Below are 20,315 nucleotides of genomic sequence, written 5' to 3'. Positions count from 1 at the left end.
TTGTTTGTGTGTTTTGTTTTGTTTTTGAGACAGTTTCACTCTTTTTGCCCAGTTTGGAGTGCAATGGCACAATCTTGGCTCACTGCAAACTCCGCCTCCCAGGTTTAAGCAATTCTCTTGCCTCAGCCTCCTGAGTAGCTGGGATTACAGTGCCCACCACCACGCCCGGCTAATTTTTTTATTTTTAATAGAGACGGATTTCACCATGTTGGCCAGGCTGGTCTCGACTTCCTGACCTCAGGTGATCCACCCACCTCTGTCTCCCAAAGTGCTAGGATTATAGGTGTGAGCCTTCACGCCTGGCCAGGTTTCATAAGGTCTTCATTTAATGTTACCAGTAGAAACCTGGGGATCAAACATTTTTTACACCATAGACTTGCGGGTTCAGAAAAGATGTTACAATTCTTTACAAAATCCAAGTTAGGGATAAAGAAAAGGGATCAATTTTGATGTCATGATGGCCTTGGAGGAAAGGTGTGATATGAAATACGTAAATGTATTTTATCTGAATTTTTGATGTACTCTACCATAAAACTTCACTGTTAAAACATTTCAACCTAATTTGAGGGTCTTATGCTTCATTTTAATAGTGAGATAGAAAAACCAATCCAATATTTATCTTGAACGTGTAGTTCTTAAAATTCAAGTTATTTTAGCCTTCTTTTGTAGAGGCATAGCAGAAGATAATGTATAGTTTTAGCATCGGGTGTATGTAGTGTTTCTGGTAGACCTTTTCCAATTAGAAATGATATAGTATATGGTTATGTTTATAAATAGCACAAGGGAATGTTTAACTTACCACATCGTCTTGGTATGCTGTGCTTTTTTTGAAAGGTGACTAACATTTTCTTTGAATATTTTTATCAATACTTTTTCCCAAAGCTGTTACACACATCTGAAATCTCAGTGTTATGAATGGACATGACATTTAAGGGAATAAAAAAATCCCCATCAGTGAGTTGTTTTAAATTTCCTGGCTCAAATCCACGTATGAGTAGTGTATCTGTGTCAGATTTGATTTGTTGGCCCGATAAAACCACAGACATGCCCATTTGAAATGGGAGCCCAGCCTTGGGTCTGGCCGACCGAGGGCCATCAGGTTAGAGGGGGCTGTCCTTGGAGGGCCTTTGTAGGACTTAGGACCTGAGACTTGCTGTGTTAGCAGTGGAGTGTTGCTAATCCCACGGGGACCTGCCTGGCTTCTGACGGATTGCTCTCTAAAGGCTGCCTCATGATTATCTAGGGCCAAGTTAGGAATCAGAGGGGCTGCCAGTCTAAAAATAGCCACAGCCTACAAAGAGGGACCTGATGGCACAGAGCCACCGCTGCCTTCCTGATGCCAGAAGTTGATCACATGAGGGGGGCAGGAGGCCGTCGAGTGGGAAAGGGGTGCTGGCTAAAGACAGGTGTGGCCCGTGCAGGGAAGAGCCAACATTTCTTCTTAGCTTGTGTAGGGGGAGGTAGAAGTCTTAGTGGTTGATTGAAAAAATTTTAGAAATGAAAGTAAATATTGAAGTTAGTCTTTTTATGAGGCTAGGCTTACTGGGATATATTTCTGGATAATTCTAATTTGTTAAGAAACTCTTGTGTTTAATGTGAATCACTGTCAGAGGAGTTGAAACAGTAACTTGTCTTGTTTCCTTATACTGCCTTTGAACACAAAGTGAAGCCTTGTTTCAAAACTTGCAGACAACAGGCCATTTAAACAAAGACTACACATTTTAAGTTGAAATTTAGGGGAGGATTATTTCACATTCTTAATAATAACTCTTTGGATACAATATGGTACAAATTGTATGTTGAAGTCATATGGGCTAGAAGAAACTTCAGTTGGAAATTGAGACAATCTTGTCAGAATGGTAGCTGTTTGCTGATTGGCTATAAGATATTTGAAACATAGTATTTCTTTTGGAGACTCCTTGGTTCCATTTTAGGTGGAATCAGATCCCTTGAGTAGTTGTGCCAGTAAATAATCAGTGGTCAAAAACCAGGAGCACTCTTATCCCTTGAAGTCTTCAGGGTAATTGTGGAGATCTGATTAGGTAAGAGGAGATAATTCTGTTTGAATACCTATTGATTTAGGAATGAAATGTCATTGATTTTCAGAGATTCTTCCACAGGCCCTCAGGATTGACTGTGAAGTGTAAGCTGTGTCATCTGATTTGTGGTGGCAGTGAGCACTCCCTTGCCTTTGATGCTGCCTCATGTCACCTTTTGCAGAAAGGTTAGTCTGTTGCTAATTATTGTTTTAGGCCACTGGGTCCCTTTTTTGTATTAGGTGTGATACAAGAAGGCTTGGACTGAGGGATGGCAGGAACTGAGTACAATTCAGAAGGGTGGCTCTGGTTGCTGTTTTGAGAATATATTGTAAGTTGGCAGGGGCTCACGACTTGCCTAGTAGTAGTCCCAGAGAGAGAGAGAGTGGTGGCTTGGGCCAGGGATAATGGTGAAGGGGAGGAGTGGTTGCATTTGAAATGTATTTTGAAGGCAGTGCCTATTGGAGTTGCTATTGGGGACAGAGGTAAAGAGGCAGCTTATTGCTGACTCCTGGGTTTTTGGCTTGAGGTACATTCATGGTGTCTTTTATTGAAAACCAGGAACACTGGTACAAGAAGGAAATGGGCAGAGGTCTGGAAGCCCAGAGTTCCCTTTTAGACTTGAATCTTGAGATTGTATCAGACTGTTCTTGCATTGCTAGAATGAAATACCCAAGGCTGGGTAATGTATAAAGGAAAGAGGATTAACCATTGGCTCATGGTTGTGCAGGCTGTACAGGAATCATGTTGCTGGCATGTGCTTCTGATAAGGCCTCAGGCAGCTTCCAATCATGGCAGAAGGCAGCAGGGGCCTGGCATGTCACATGGTGAGAGCAGGAGCAAGGGGACAGGAGAGGTACCACACTTTTTTTTTATGGCTGTCCCCTGCAGAGCAGGACTAAGCCATAGGAAGTGTGCCCAGAGTCAGCTGCCATGCGCTTTTCAACAACCACATGTTGCAAGAACTGACTCCCTCTTGTGGCCAGCCCCAGGCCTCTCATGAGGGATCCGCCCCCATAACCCAGTCACCTCCCACCAGGCCCCGCCTCTGCCACTGGGGATCACATTTCAGCATGAGATTTGGAGGGGACCCACATCCAACCCGTGTCAGAGATTCTTGGTAAACATGTAAATGGAGACGTGGCATTGACAGTTGAGAAGTCCACCCTGGAGCTTTGGGGAAAGATCAGTGCTAGAGATGGGCTTGTGGGAATTGTTATCAGAGCATATTTGAAACAAGAGTGAGTGAAGGAAGAGAAGGAATGAGGGGCTGGGCCCTGCCCCCGCCCCCCTCCAACGCTTGATCAAAGAATCATCTCCCAGAAGCATTTGCCAAAGAGAAGTCTGTGCGTTCAGGAGGAAAACCAAGAGAGAGTAGGGCCTCTGAAGCCAGGTGAAGGGGGCCTTCCTCAAGCTGGCTTCCCGTAGTGTGAAGAGGTTTTTGTTTTGTCAAACTGGGACCATTTTGTCCAGTTTTTGGGTGAGAGAGAGAATGAGTGAGTGTGATTAACATTTAGAAACGTTGACAAGCTTCAGGAAACCTTGTTAAATAAATCATGGCAAATTCAGCCAGAAGAAAGAACAAATACAACAATCTTTTAAACACTAGAACATGGGTTTTGGCTTACCCATAGGCAACCTCCTTTCAGGGAAATACATACATGTGTTGATCATTTTTGAAATATTGAGAAGGATTGGAGGAACCTACTCCTTGATGGTCCCTGAAATCCAAAACACATCATTACGTCTCCTGGTCACCGTCTGTAGACTGTTTTAAGACCTTCATTTGGCCGGGCGCGGTGGCTCAAGCCTGTAATCCCATCACTTTGGGAGGCCGAGACGGGTGAATCACGAGGTCAGGAGATCGAGACCATCCTGGCTAACACGGTGAAACCCCGTCTCTACTAAAAAAAATACAAAAAACTAGCCGGGCGGGGTGGCGGGCACCTGTAGTCCCAGCTACTTGGGAGGCTGAGGCAGGAGAATGGCGTGAACCCAGGAGGCGGAGCTTGCAGTGAGCTGAGATCCGGCCACTGCACTCCAGCCTGGGCGACAGAGCGAGACTCCCTCTCAAAAAAAAAAAAAGACCTTCATTTACTAGGGCTTTTTATGTAGGAGGCCTTAATCCTTATCGTAGCAAACTAGTAAACTGTAACCATGCTTCACATGTTGAAACAGTTGAGTTGCTATTAACTACTGCTGTAATGACACATTTAGAAACCTTTCCAATCTCTGCCTTCTTACCTACTACTTGTTCCTGGGGTCTAAGCTTGTGTGACTTGTTCACAGAGGCCTTCCCTGACTGCTACTCCCATAATAGCAATCAGAGCATCCATGCTTTTCTATGTGACCTGTAGTTTGTTTATGTAGTTGTGTCTATTTTTTTGTCTATTTCGTTTACTCTGTACTAGCTCATAGCAGAGCATTCGGCATAAGATGGGCACTCAGTACATTTGATGAATGAATGTCATCCAATATTATAAAACAGACACCTTACAGGTGCCTCAGTAGCTTTGGTTTGGTGTCTGAGCTCAGTGTCTTCTTTGTTTTTATTTTTATATGTTTTTGGAGATGGGGTCTTACTTGGCCACCCCGGCTGGAGTGCAGCGGTGCTGTCTCAGCTCACTGCAGCCTCCCGCTCCGGGGCCCAAACTATCCTCCCACTTCACCCTCCCAAGTAGCTGGGACTACAGGCACCCACCACCACACCTGACTAATTTTTGTATTTTTTGGTAGAGACAGGGTTTCACCATGTTGCTCAGGCTGATCTCGAACCCCTGGGCTCCAGCGATCCACCTGCCTCCTCCCTCCAAAGTGCTGGGATTATAGGCGTGAACCACCACACCTGCCCTCGTCTTTATTTTTAAGTCTGGTTTATTGAGGTATAATTTGCATGTAGCAAAATTTGCACTTTTTGGGTGTATAGTACAATGAATTTTGACAAACACGTGTAGCCGTGCAACCACCAACCACAGTCAACGAAATAGATTTTCATTATTTCAAAGTTTCCTTGTGTCCCTTTCAGTCTTTGCCCATTCTTAGGCAAACACCAATCCCGTTCCCTTAGATTTGCCTTTCCAGAATATTATATAAATGTAGTTGTACAGTGCGGAGCCTTTTGTGTGTGACATCTTTTGCTTAGCATATGTGTTTGAGATACATTTGTGTGGTTTGTGTGTCAGTGGTTTACCTTTCTGTTGTGGAGTGATATTTCGTCATATGAATGTACCACAATTAGAAAAACAAAATCTACCAGTGATGGACATTTGGGTTATTTCTAGTTTTTGGCAATTAGATTTTTCTTCCTAGTTTAATAACACAGATAAGATATTAAAATGGTGTCAGTAACCCACAGTTCCATACCCCCACTCACATCTGTTTTTATTTTCCTGTGTTGCTTTTTTTTTTTTTTTTTACATATTTTACGTAGCAGTAATCATAAAACAGAAATAGTTTTCCTAGTTTTGTAAACTACATAGTATATAAATAGTTGTGTTTTATTGAATTACTGTAGTGTAATTTTCTAATTCCTTGTTGTCAACATTTTCATTTCTAAGTCTTCACAGATGTGAAAAATATACTGAAAATCTCAAATATTTCCTATAATAAATTTCTGACAGTAGTTTACTTAAGACTCTTAATCGAAAGTCATAAAAATTCAAGCAAATAGGGGCAAAAAGTGGATAGGTGTGATAAGGATATGGAGTCCTTTTAAGAACTCAGTGTCTGGCAGGTTCTCAGGAACCAAGTCAGTGAGGCGGTCTAACCCTCGCTATTTTTCATTTCTGCTCCTCTTGGTACATTGGTCCCATCCATGTCTGTAGAATTTGCTTTCTCTGCTTCTGGGTGTGTGGAGAAGGTGGCTGATGCACAGCCCCTGGATTTATGTTCTTTAGTTCCAGGGACACACTGTGCCTGACTACTTTTTTTTTTTTTTTTTTAAACAGTGTCTCACTCTGTCACCCAAGCTGGAGTACAGTGGTGTGATCTCTGCTCACTGTAGCCTCCACCTCCTGGGTTCAAGCAATTCTCCTGCCTCAGCCTCCAAGTACCTGGGATTACAGGTGTGTGCCACCACGCCTGGCTAATTTTTCTTTTTTTGTGCTTTTAGTAGAGACGGAATTTTGTCATGTTGGCCAGGCTGGTCTCGAACTCCTGGCCTCAGGTTATCCAACCACCTTGGCCTCCCAAAGTGCTGGGATTACAAGCATGAGCCACTGTGCCCGGCCCTGACCACCTGTTTCAAATCCAAATGCAGGAGGTGGGAAAATCACATACTATTAGAGTTAAGTGTTTGCACGAGGGCTAATTCACTAGTTCATTTAGTGGAACCCACCTCAGTGAGTAGGAGGGGCTGTGTTCAGAGAAAGGGGGTTATTGTGAGCTAAGCCCACACCGAGGTTTTCCATTTTAAGTAAGATACCATGAAATCAAGTCTTACAGCTGTTGAAATTGCTCTCCAAAAGCGCAGTTAAAATTAGGTCTTAAAAGAGGAGAGAGTCCAGGGAGTATTACACATTTATTTCCTTAAATTTGTATTTAGATATGAAAATAGTTGTTAGTAGTGATTAAATATCACTCATTGTCACCTATGAGTGATGTTTAATAGGAAAGAAAATCTAATTTACAGTCAACATTTATTGAATGCTTACTTTATGTAAGCCTTGTATCTGAGATTTTTAAATTTTTTTTTTTTTTTTAAGACTGAGTCTCAGTCACCCAGGCAGAAGTGCCGTGGTGCAATCTCAGCTCACTACACCCTCCACCTCCCGAGTTCAAGTGATTCTGCTGCCTCAGCCTCCCAAGTAGCTGAGACTACAGACATGCGCCACAATGCCTGGCTAATTTTTGTATATTTAGTAGAGACAGAGTTTCACCATGTTGGACAGGCTGGTGAACTCCTGAGATCAGGTGATCCACCCACCTTGGCCTCCCAAAATGCTGGGATTACAGGCATGACTGCGCTGGGCCTCGTGTCTGAGACTTCTGTATATTGTCCATAGGTCTCTGTAGGGATTATTACCAGGATCACCCTTGCCCCCACTGTCAAAACCAAAGTCTGAGAATGCTCAAGTTTCTTAAATAAAATACCGTAGTATTTACCTATAAAGGACACATACTTCCAGACTGTAAATCATCTCTAGGTTACTTTTAATACCTAATGTAAGTGCTGTATAAATACATTTATATTAGTTTTGTTATACTGTATTTTTTATTGTTACATTTTTTTTTTCTCCTGAGTATGTTCAATCTGCGGTTGAGTGACTGTAAATACAAGCAAGTTTTGAAGACCGCTCAGCACCACGGTGCATTCTGAGGTTTGTTTGACCCTGCAGAAGAACCTCCTTATTAAGTGGGCCTTGACTGGGAGTGTTCCATGAAGAGGTAGTTGTGTCACTCTTTGCCTGCAAATGAGACCAGCACTGGTGCTGAATGGCTTGGTGGCCCAGTAGGAACCTAAGCACCTTGACTTAACCCTGAAATGCCTGCGTAGTCATGCAACTCAGTATTGGGCTGTGTGTCTTGTGGTCACTTTTATTTTTAGGCCCCTACTGGGGTCACTCAGGTTGCCCAGGCTGCCTCACCAGGAGTCTGTACCTGAGCTCTGATTGCCCAATGTCTGGTGGCCGTGGGTCCAGATGTTTGTCCTAGTAATGTATCCTAAAACATCTTTTACATCAAAAACATCTTTGTCAGCATACTGCTGTGGTTACTATGATAGTTTTACTGTTCTATGATATGATGTCTCTTTTATGATACTTAATAGACTGAGAATTTTATTGAAGATTTGAACAACAGAACTTGTAAACTTAGGAAACTTGCTCATATGTACACATGGCTGCTTTCTGTGTGACCGTCTAGCTTAGAAAAGCTTCCACCTGGCAGGTGTGTAGGGGGTGATGCATGCTGTCCTGTGGTGGCTTTGCATTTGAGGATTTAGCATTTGAGGTCTACAGATGCTCGTGATGCAGCCTGAAGTTTCAAGATCCCAGAGGTGGTACGATATTTTTCTCCTATTCTGTAGTTTGTGAAAGTTGAGGTATTGTGAGGTGAAGCCATTAGCTCTGACCCTTGTAGTTTGTGGTGTTGCTTTTTTTTTTTTTTTAAGGTAAAAGAGATGCAACTTAAAATTGACATTTTAAACCGTTTTTGAATGTACAGTTCAGTGGCATTAAGTACAATCACAAAGTTGTGCATCTATCACCAATATTTTCAGAACTTTTTCATCATCCCACACAGAAATTGTACCCATTTAACAATAGCTCCCCGTGTTCCCCTCCCCCAGCCCCTGGTAACCTCGAATTGACTTTCTGTCTTTATTCATTTGACTACTCCAGGTACTTTAAGTGGAATCATCAATGTTTGTCCTTTTCTGTTTTTTTTTGTTTTTGACTTATAATATTTTCAGGGTTCAGCCATGTTGCAGCATGTAACTGAATTTCCTTCCTTTTTATGGCTGAATAATATTCCACTTTATGTATAGATTACATTTTGTTTATCCACTCATCTGTCAGTGGTGTCCACTTTTTGATTATTGTAAACACTGCTGCTGTGAACGTGGGTGTACAAATATCTCTTGGGGTTTCTATTTTCTAGTTTTGGGGGTGTAAGAGTGGAATGCTTGATCTGATGGCAATTCTATGTTTATCTCTTTGAGGAATCACGGAATTATTTTCCACAGCTGCTGCACCATGTTACATTTCCACAAGCAATGCGAGGGTGTTCCAATTTCTCCACATCCTCACCAGCATTTTGATCATAGGCGTTCTAACGAGTGTGAAGTGGTATCTTATTGTAGTATTGATTTGCATCTTGCTAAAGACTGGTGATGTTGAGCATCTTCTCATGAGATTCAGCCCAATGCCTGGTGGCATCACCTCCCCTTTCTTTTCTTTACCTTTTAGAAAGTGCTAAACTAACTTTCATTTTCTTCCCCAGTCCTTACCCTCTTCTGATTTGAGACTGAGGTGGTAGGAGCCAGAATCAAGTAGGAAAAGCAACACCTTTGATTCTTTTATCCACATTGAAACCAAGTCTTAACTGGTGTTCAACTTCTAGGCCTTTATGTAGATGTTAAGGGCTATTTTTTTTTCCCAAACTAGTAGTAGCTGCTTTGTGGTTTAAATGGGTTTCAGATTGGAGGGCAGCCTGGGAGCTTCTTAACAGAATGCTATTAAGAGAGAAATGCTGTTAGTAGCATTTATCTAGGAAAATGAGCTTTGAGTTAAATAAATCTTCAAGCAAACTTTGGAAGATTATATGCTTGTGGGTTGGGGACTGCCTTTACCAGCAGGATTGTTAAGGTCACATAATGAGATGAGGGAACTGAAGGAGGGAATGTCGGTGTGAGGGCTGCACAGTGGGGAAGAACATGGACATTGGAATGGTTAGGTGTGCCTCCTAGTCTTGTTTACATATAGTGTGCTTTGGGCCCTAGCTTCCACCTCAGAAATGCTAGTCATTGATACATGCATGTGTAGATGTGTATCCAAGCTGGTTGACATAGACAGGAGTGATGAGGGACGTGTCAGAGTTCTTCCTGGAAAGACCCTGTGGGATTTTGGTGCTCCATTGCTGTGATTTGAATGTGACTCCCAAATTTTATATGTTTGGAGGTGGAGTCTTTGGGAGGTAATTAGATTTAGATGAGTTCATCGGGTGTGGCCCCCATGATGGGACTAGTGGCTTTGTAAGAAGAGAGACCTGAGTTGGCAGGCTTTTACTCTCTCACTGTGTGATGCCCTTCGCCATGTTATGACACAGCAAGAGGGCCCTCACCAGACACCAATTTTGTGCTCTTGGACTCTCAATCTGCAGAACCCTGACCTAAATGAACTTTGATGGCTTATAAGTTACCCAGTCGGTGGTGTAGCAACAGAAAACATACATATACATCAAAGTGAGGTATCTTACCCTAGATTTGCCTTTGTATAGGAAGGCCATTGATACAGACACTGGGCTTTTTGGCTTGTTTCAGTTAACCCCCCAGAGCATCTCTAGGCCACCTCTAATGACAGCATGGCTAGCATGACTCTTGAAGACACTTCCCCCATTGCTGCACTACGTGTGGCTGTCTGAGACACTGCAAAATATTTGAGAAGTTCAGTTCAGGGACATTGATTTGCAGTGATGTTTAATACAATCTTTTATTTTCCTTGGGGCTCTGATTCCTAATCTTTATATTTTACTCTGTATCTTTTTTTCTCTTGGATCCTCTCTGGCATACCAGGAGTAAAGAGAAATAATAGTCGTTCAGCCTAAGTTAACTTCTCATCCCAACTAGGTGAAAGGAGGAGGGAGGTTGTACGTGTGTGTATATTGCATGAACTGAGGAAAATAGCAGGATAATTTAGTTCATAGTAGCTTTTGTTCTGAATGTATCTTTGGGAGTTTAATCTCCTTTTGATTCTCTAATATGGATTAGTCTGGTTATATAATCTTCAAGTCATTTCCATGCCAGTGCTTTTCAAGGGCACGTTATGTTCATATGGTTTCTCGTTACCTTTTATTCCTTTGTGTTTTTTTGGTGCTGAATCACAGGTGGTGGTTTCAGAAATTAGAAGAACTGCTCTGGCTGTTTACAAAGTAATGGTCTGAAATGCTTTTACTTAGTGCCTAGGTTTTCTTTCACATTGAATGATAGTGGGTTATAAAAAGAAGTTGAACATACTGTGTCTGGTTTTGGGCCTAGTTTCTCTTTGTAGGAAAAGTTAATCTGCTTTGCAACAACCCACTAGAGTACTGAATGTACTGGTTTCTTATCTTAATTGGCATCAGTGATTGGAGCCAAAAGTGCTTCCTTGGTATGACATCAGTACAGAGTACACTGGCCTCTTCTACTGGGAAGCAGGACCAGATAATTATGTTTTGGCAGATGTAATATGACAGTCATGATTATGAATCTCTTTATTTAAATCCTCTGTGGTACAGTCAGTAGGGATATTGAAAACAATAGGGATTCAAGTTTGGATAATACAAGTGAAATATTTATTCTTGTTTTCACCTGTAGCTTTGGGACACAAAGTACTTAATATAGTGTATTGGTGTAGGACATCTTTAAATGTTTCAGTTATTTTGTTTTGTACGTGTGTGTCTCGTTTCTATAGGCATTCCTTTTAATATGATGTTCTGAAGGCAGGATTAGTCTGCGGTATTGATGCCATTTCACCTAAGGTGGCTAAATGCACAGGTTTTAAAAAGGATAAAAATTAGAGTTTTATCCTAAATGCACTTGTATTTTGCTTTATTTCATACATTTATGAGGCAAGATGACGGTGAACTAAAGGAGAGATGGGAGATAATTCTGATCCTGATTCTGCCTCTAAATAATTGTGTCATCTTAAAAGTCATCTAGGCTGCTACCCTGCACAATTCTAGGGGCACTGTGGCAGTCATCTTTAAATGGACCAGTGAAGTCCCTGTCCATAGAATGTGGTGGGAATGGTGACTCCTAGAGTTATGCAGTAGACACTACTAGAAATCGTAACTTCTTTTCTCTAGACCTTAGTTTTCTCACATACAGGTCTAGTAGATTGGGTTAAATGAACTCAGCCACTCTAAACACTGGAAGATGAATTATCCATGTGAGTCAATCTCTTTTCCACAAGTGGACCCTGTTTATAGGAAAACAGTAAAATTGTCTTTGTTGTAAGAGTTGTATTTAATTTCAAGCGAATCTATTGTAGGATTTGTTTTCATGTGTAGACTGCCTGCTTGCAAGACTTCTTGGCATGCATTTCAGGTGTCTGGTTTAGACAATCTGTTGTTGGAATTTGAAAGACATTTATTTAGGGACTACACTGACTATTTTGTAAAGTAACAGCTTTGATGACACTAGTTATTCACATTGCTGAGAGCAGACATGCTGGCCCAATATTCTGAATAAAAGATTTCCAGATCTTTGAATTGCGGTGTCTGTGAAAGGAATGTTGATTTGAAAAGTTCAATCCATGAAGCATGTATTTGATTCCATTGGAGCATAAATATATTTTAATGTTTTGATACTTGAATAAAATTCCAAAAGTAATTATAAATATTTAAATCATTATATAAATGTATAAAGCAAACTTACAATGCAGAAGATGCCCCTGCCTCTGATTCCTCATCACTGACCTGAGATGGTGAACCACTGCTAATGAGATGGTATGTATCTTTCAGGAACTTTTGCTTATGCAGATTATTTTATTTATTATTAACTTGAGAATTTTTGAGCAGTCTGAACTTCCTAAGTTTAAAGGACATGACACTCCTAAGAATTTATTGGTATAGGTAATTAGTCAAGGAAATGAGAAGTAAAATTGTAGCCAGGTTAATGAAGGTTTTCCTTAAATCTAAATTCCAGTAATGTTATAGATGCAGACTTAACAACTTACCTTTAAAACTTTTTTTTCTTTTGCATTATCCAAATCACTGGAATATTCCAGTTTCTTTAATCCAGAAGCAGTCACCCAGCCACAGTGAACGCTGATTTAATCTGACAGGCAAAAGTCCCTTCTGTTTTCAGACATGGTCTGAAAATTGCTTGAAGAGCTTGTCGTGTTTTTGTTTGTTTTCCGTTTTACTGTAAGTGATGTGTATAGTATAACCAAGAAACATCTGCGTACAAGTTTTCTGCCTATAAAGCCTCAGAAAAGTCTGTGATGTTTCATTGGCAGAGAGTCCAAGGAAAATTCTTCAGTTTGGAAGAAAAAAAAAAGTTATTACACTCAGCCCTATTACTGCTGCCAGGCTGAGCTGGTCTTTGAATAATCATAGTCCCCAGAGAGGCTTCGTTGTATGGTCTGGTGTTTGGATTTCCTTTAGTCTGGTTGTAGTTTCTGCATTGCTCCATGAAAAAGACAGTCTCTTAGGTGCAACCAAAGGCATTAAAAATTTTTTGTTTGGACAGCTAACTTGAATAAGACGTCTCTTACGTTTATAGCAGTTGGTTCTGATATTCTGAGGACTATAGGTAAGTTAGCTTGGTATGGTTGATTTGGGGCATTTAAATTAAAACCACTCAAGTTTCAAAAGTGATTTTTTTTTTTTAAAGCTGCTAGTTAAATCTTAGATGCTTTCCACCTGCTTATATTTTGTTTGTGGTATTTATCATACTTTATTGGGTTACCCCTACTTCAGGCTAAATTTAGAATGTTTGAAAATGCAAAGATTATTATGCAGAAAAGTGAGTACACCCTTATGCACTTTTTGGAAAGAATGATAGTCAAATGTAGTGCTCTGCTTTGGGTTAAAGTATCCAGTACAAAAACTCTCATTAAGCAACATGTAAACATGTTGTATATTATTATACCTGACTATGGTTATTTTATGGTTACGCCAACAATTGTATGGAGTGCGGCGGAAATTATTATGTATTATATACTTATATGCCATCTGAAGTGTCTAGAACCTTGCTTATTTGTCACCTTTGCATTGTGATTCTGATTGTAGTGCTTCCCCCCGTGTGTGTGTGTGTGTGTCTGTGTGTGTGTCTGTGTGTGTGTGTGTGTATGTGTCTGTGTGTGTGTATGTGTCTGTGTGTGGATGTAAGCAAAGAGTGTGGCAGTGGGTCTGCTGAGAGAGAGGAGAAAACTGAAACTACTTGAATGCTTATGATTGAAAATGATCTGAGCATTTTTAACTTGGCAATTTGGCTTTCATGCCGTCTTGGCAGCAAGAGATGAGGATCGAGGGAAACACAACTTTGTTATTTCTGCTGCTTTTATGATATGTTTAAAGAATATAGGATGCCCTGAAAATGTTAAACCATTTTCCTTATTAAGATTACTGACTAAGCCTTCAGAAATGCAGTTTTAAGAGTTTGTGAATGTGTGGGGTCTTCCACATGCTGGCTTGGAGGTTTTAGGAAGTTGTTGAGAGAAAAAAAAAATTGGAATGAAAGCATTTTTTGGAATGAACTTGAGGAATCAGAATTCTTGAACCTCAGTAGGTCAGTTAATTGACTTTGTCTTGAATCTTTATACTTCCTGCAGGCTTTGCTGGGAGCTTCTCCTTCAGGGGTGCTGTCCTTGTCCTCATCAACTGGGGGCTTGCTCATGCAAAGGCTTTTTAATTGCATAGTGTGAATTATCTAAGACAAACTGACTATACTGTGCTGTTGACAGAGTAAGTCAGTTTTCCACTCCAATGCCCATTTAAGTTGTAAACATATTAAAAAAAACAAAAACAAAAAACCCCCGAAAACTCTACTCCAGAAGTGTAAACAAAATACCATTAATTGTTTAATCTTTATTTATTGGTGTAAAAATGATTTTTTGGATGGTTCTTTTACTTTTCTGGTGTGTTTGATAGCAGTGTTAGAGGACTGTGGAATGCCATCTGCCCACCAGGACTCTCTCTTCTCTGCTGGTGGTCTTGTAATGGTTTTGTTTGTTTGTTTGTTTTTGTTTTTTATTTTGGAGGGAGGGGAATTCTATCTGCTTATAAGACACTTGGTAATTTTTGACTATTTCTATAAAAAATATTCTAATTACTGCAAAAAGGCTCTTAAAGATGTTTTAAATACAAACCTCATGTGGCTTTGAAGGTGGGTGGGGAAAGGGGGTGATATATGTTGAGGTCATTTTGATTTTTTTTTTTTTTTGATCATGGCATAAACAGAGTTTCTCTCATAGCTTTCTTTGTTGTATATGATTTTCTTTTAAAAAGTCTTAAATGTGTGTGTTTTAGAAAGAAGCAAATTACTTTTCCTTAGATAATTAAACTAGTATCTGTCTCTATGCTTAATAAATTATTCATTTTAACCCAGATCTCTTATTCATTCTTTGAACCTCTCTTTTATTTGTTTTGGATTGAGTAAAAGACCTTTGAGGCCCTAGAACATCCAGAATTAATATCCTAAGCTCACAAATTAGTTTATTTGAAGAAAGAGAAGGGAGAACATTCTAAAACTCTCCTAGTTTATACTCAAAGCGTAAATCCTTTGTGTATCTCTCTAGAATGTGATAGATTATTTATACAGCTCTCCGATACTATCTGCTGTGGCTTCCTTCTTTAAATATTAATGAAAGTAAAGTAGTCTTTTAAAATAATGTTTAATTCAACAGACCTGTATTGGGCACATATTGTGTGCCAGCATCTCTGCTGCTCAGTGACACAGCAGTGGCCTTTTAAGCATATCTGGCTTGTCCTCTCCCTTACCTCTTGCTGCCACTGCCAGGAGTTCACATCTGCCCTAGCAGTTTCATGCGTCCAGTCTCTCCTCACTAGGTCTTCCACCTTCAGCCAGTTTGGGGCATCTGTCTCCATCATAACTTCTTTGGCAAACTCACATTGCCTCAGAGTAGAAGCCAAACTCTTGAGCTGACCAAACTGTTGCCTTTTTATCTTCATGTTCCCCAACCCCCAAACTTGGAGCATCTTACTGCACTTCAGTCTCTTTCACACCTTTTTTTTTTTTTTTTCTTTTAAGAGACAGGGTCTTGCTCTGTTACCCAGGCTGGAGTACAGTGGCTTGATCATGGCTCACTGCAACCTCGAACTCCTGGGTTCAGGCAGTCCTCCTGCCCTCAGCATTCAGAGTAGCTGGGACCATAGGTGTGCACCACCATGCCTGGCTGATTTTTTTTTTTTTTTTTAGAGGTGGGGGTCTTGCTGTGTTGCCCAGGCTAGTCTCGAACTCCAGGCCTCAAGCATTGCTCCTGCCTTGAACTCCTCATGTTTTGGGGTTACAGCCATGAGCCGCTGTACCCAGCCCCTTTCACCACCTTTCACTTTCTTTTTTTTTTAACTGCTAGTAGAGAACTTTAATCACCGCATGTAGAAACAATACATTCATATATCAAAATTGGCCCCAAATCCTTATTATCAACAGTCTAGAAATGAAATGACACATTCGTATAAAACTTTGTTGTTTATAACTAAAAGATTTATGAAACTGTTTTTTATAAATACATTTTTTTTTACCCTGAGGCTGATACCACCAAAGTGAAAACAGAAAAGTCATTATCAGCTGGAATGTATTCAATACAGAGTCTTAAAAACCATTTATCATTATTCTGGAGTGATTTCCGTTCACTCTCCCCACCCACACTATGTGATGATAACAGGAAAAGATGGCAAATGGTTGTGTCCAGTCTTACTATATATTACTCGTCTAATTCTCAGATATACTGATCATATGATTCTCAATTCAGTCTACCTACTAAAACAAGAAAATAAAATTTTAGCATCCATTAGCTCTACCCTGTCATACTTTAAAATATGATTGTAATAGATGCCATATTTTAAAATATGCTGGTCATATAATTCTCAGATACACTGATAATATGAGTCTCAATTCAATCTACCTACCAAGACAAAATAAAATTTTAACATCCATTAGCTCTGCACTATCATATTTTAAAATATGTGTCAAAATCAGTTCTCTCTTACAAAAGAGAGGTTAGCAGTACGTTCTCAGACCAAACGACAACAACAAACCCCCAGAAAAACCAGTATAATACTTTCTTACAAAGGCTCCTGCCGTGCATTCTACATATTTTATATAAGCTACCAAGGTAAGTTCAGAGTTCGCATAGATTGCCTCACAAATACTTAACTCTGGGCTGTTAGTTACCTTGAGATGAGATCTGCAAATGTCTAAAAGAAAAATAACTCCCAAATGCTGCAACAGTTATTCCATTCAAGTGCTGAGAGAGGTGTGCATATTAGACTTGTAAAAAGATAGCCATGTTGAGTAGGAGGAGATCTCATGGAGGAATGAGACGTGTGTGTGACCTTTGGGATGAGTGGGAATTAAACATTTTCTCATTCTCATCAAGGATGATGGTTACTTGTGTACTGGGTATACTCATATGTGATGCTCTGCAGACATTTAATTACCCATTGGTTGCCAAGTTTCTGTTCTCTTTAAAATTGCATGGACACCGCTAAGACTTGTTTCTGCTAATACTGTATGCTTTCAGTTTTATGATCTTTGACAGCTGTAACGAACTTGAGCTTGGTGACAAAAATTCCCTAAATCGGCACCCAGTGTCAACTAGTCCTAAAATGCCTCTAAAGTCACAATTAGGCTTTTTTTTTTTTTTTTAAAGGTAAACTAATGCTAACATAAAGATCTCTTAATTTGTAGTATATAATAATTTTATAGTATATAAAGTATATAATTTCATATAGTAAATAACTTAAATGATAATTAATGGAGAGGATTTGTGAAAACTAAGAACCAATTCTTGGTGCTATTTCTGTTTGTCGTTAGGTAGTTTAGAAGCCCTGTGATACCTGATTTTGTGAGTGGCTATTTTTATGAAGAGATGTAGTAACGGACTTTACCAGAAAATTGAGAGTATACTGTCCTTGAATTGAGTTGACCTGTCTCTGAAAGAGCCAAGAAATAAAACCAAAGGAATTGTGTGTGTGTGTGTGTGTGTGTGTGTGTGTGTCTGTATTTTAGTGATGGTGAAGTATACATGACAGCTAGTCTTTTTTTTTTTTTTTTTTTTTTTGAGACAGAGTCTTGCTCTGTGGCCCAGTCTAGAGTGCAGTGGCATAATCTCAGCTCACTGCAACTTGTGCCTCCCGGGTTCAAGCGATTTTTCTGCCTCAGCCGCCCTAGTAGCTGGGATTACAGGTGCATGCCACCACGCCCGGCTAATTTTTGTATATTTTGTAGAGACAGGGTTTTACCACGCTGGTCTGAAACTCCTGACCTCAGGCGATCTGCCTGCCTCGGTTTCCCGAAGTGCTGGGATTACAGCCGTGAACCACTCCGCCCGGCCAATGACAGCTGGTTTTCCTTCTTTATGGCTGGCTTCCCCAATTCCTGGGCCACGACCTGTTAGGAACTGGGCTGCACAGCAGGAGGTAGGCAGCAGGCGAGAGGGCAGAGCTTCATCTGTGTTCATAGCCACTCCCCATCGCTTGCATTACCGCCTGAGTTCCACCTCCTATCACATTAGTGGCAGCATCAGATTCTTCTGGGAGTGCAAACCCTATTGTGAACTGTACATGCGAGGTGTCTAGGTTGCGAGCTACTTAGGAGAATCTAATGCTTAGTGATCTGTCACTGTCTCTCGTCACCCCCAGATAGGACTGTCTACTTACAGGAAAACAAACTCAGGGCTCCCACTGATTCTACATTCTGATGAATTGTATAATTGTTTGATTATATATTACAATGTAATAATGATAGAAATAAAGTGTACAGTAAATGTAATATGCTTGAATCATCCCCCTCCCCCTGATCCGCAGAAAAATGGTCTCCCACGAAACCAGTCCCTGGTGCCAAAAAGGTTGGAGACCTCTGGATTAGGGCATAGACTAGTTCAGGGATCAGGAAGCTACGGTCCATGGTCAAATGTGGCCCTCTGCCTGTTTTTTGTAAATCATTTTCCGGGAATGCAGTTGCGCTTGTTCATTTCCATATCATCTGTGGTGTCTTTGATTCTACAACAGCACACTTGAATAAATGCAGCACAGACTGCACGTCCCGTAAAGCCTAAGATATTTTATGTTGGCCTTTTTCAGAAATGGCTTGCGAGCCCTTGGACTAGATTAACGTGTGAAGACATCTTAAAAGAAGCAGACCTGGGGAATATTTAAAGATGAAACAGAAAAGGGAAATTGTTCAGTGTGTAGGGGATGCGTTATTATAAACTATTGTTTAATGGGTTTTCTTTCATAAAACTGCAGGTACAGAGAAATTACTGCTTTTTTTTTTTTTTTTTTTTTTTTTTTTTTTTTTTTTTTTTGCAGTGTTCTGTCATAAAAATGCAAGTGCATAGAAATTACCACTTTCCCTGGCTGTTTTAGAACCTATTAGCTTGGATTTCTGAACAATATCAGTGAGTAAGAGGATAGGTCAGATGTCATCAGCTACCCTGATTCTCCGTATCCCCAAGGATTTGTAGATCATATGGTGTTTTCATATTAAGTAAGGGCAGGCCTGTAACATCTTTGTTTTGACGAAACAAAAGATGACTAAAATGACAGTTGTTAACTACTGTTCGCTTCTTTCGAAGTAGTTATAGTATTTAAGAATGTATCTATCATCACGCTTCTTTCCCCCTCAAAAAACCCTTTAAAACAGTCAGCTTCACATACAATAATTTATTTCTTGCTCGCAGAGATCTAGATGGGTATTTATGATTTGTGGTCACTAATCCTCCAAGGAGGGATTCAGGGATCCAGGCTTGTTCCATCTTGTGGTTCCATCTTGAACATGTTTCCACACTTGGCTTGCTTTGTTCATCTGTGTAGTCACGTAAGAGCGTGAAGGATTATGTGTGAGTTCTATGGTCCAGGCTCAGAGGTGGTACATATGATGTCCACTCACATTTGCTGGCTGGAATACACAACATTACCTGCAAAACACATAGAAACATATTATCTGTGTGCTAAAAGAAGAAGAGATGAGCTAGGTAACCAGCCAGCCGCAGTTACTAGTGTTTCCCTTTGCCTCGGGCTCCGGGATGGCTGGGTAGGGTACTGTTAATCGTGTTGTGTTAAATTCAGTGCCTCCAGCGAGTATCTCCCTCACTGCACCCACGTCCTGGCCCTGGTGGGCAGCTCATTCCCAAGAGAAAAAAAAAGAGGTTGGGCCATTCTGAGTTTGTGCAGCTAATTCTTAATAAATTTACAAAAATCCACTAAGTCACTTCACTTCTCCTGGATGAAGTGAGTCAAAAAAGTCAGGAGTGTTACACAAATTAAGTTCCTTCCACAGGGAAGGAATGAGCTGAAGTGGTATGGAAGCAACATTCCCAGTTATCTTCTAGATGCAAAATACGAGCTGTCTTGAGAGGAGCATTCAAAAGCATAAATTAAGAGTCCTAGTGTAGGGAAAGTCTGTATCTACTTTAAGAAATGGCACCAGCCAGGTGTGGTGGCTCACGCCTGTAATCCCAGCACTTTGGAAGGCTGAGGTATGTGGATCGCAAGGTCAGGAGTTCAAGACCAGCCTGGCCAAGATGGTGAAACCTTGCCTCTACTAAAAACACAAAAAATTAGCTGGCTCTGGTGGTGGGTGCCTGTAATCCCAGCTACTCAGGAGGCTGAGGCAGAGAATTGAACATGGGAGGTGGAGGTTGCAGTGAGCCAAGATTGCGCCATTGCGCTCCAGCCTGGGCAACAGAGCAAGATTTCATCTCAAAAAAAAAAAAAAAAAAAAAGGTACCATTGGATGTGAAAGCAGCCAGCCCTGACAGCCACTGTTGTTATTGATCTGGTCAGCTGGAGAGGTATTTCTCAAAGCTCTTTACCACATCTTTGCTAATCCAAGGTGGCCCATGGACCAAAAGGATCAGTATCACCAGGGAGAAGGATGGAAATGCAGAATCT

The 20,315-nt window shown here is 40.6% G+C and overlaps 1 protein-coding gene across 10 annotated transcripts in view; it reads left to right on the top strand.

Annotated features, from left to right (window-relative positions):
* MTUS1 (microtubule associated scaffold protein 1) overlaps positions 1-20,315 on the top strand; it is a 164,825-nt gene that overhangs the window by 23,372 nt on the left and 121,138 nt on the right. The window contains exon 1 of one of the 10 annotated variants that reach the window (XM_073017960.1): positions 6,083-6,100. The exons of 8 other annotated variants lie outside the window; for them this stretch is intronic. The gene's annotated coding sequence lies outside the window, so the exon portion shown is untranslated. Of the gene's footprint in view, positions 1-6,082; positions 6,101-12,876; positions 12,988-20,315 lie in introns of those variants that run through there. One more of the 10 variants, XM_073017958.1, reaches the window with a different exon arrangement.

The sequence above is a fragment of the Chlorocebus sabaeus genome, chromosome 8, assembly GCF_047675955.1.
Source record: "Chlorocebus sabaeus isolate Y175 chromosome 8, mChlSab1.0.hap1, whole genome shotgun sequence".
NCBI lineage: Eukaryota > Metazoa > Chordata > Mammalia > Primates > Cercopithecidae > Chlorocebus > Chlorocebus sabaeus.
Note: the sequence above shows the minus strand (reverse complement) of the source record. Positions and strands in the feature narration are given on the sequence as shown.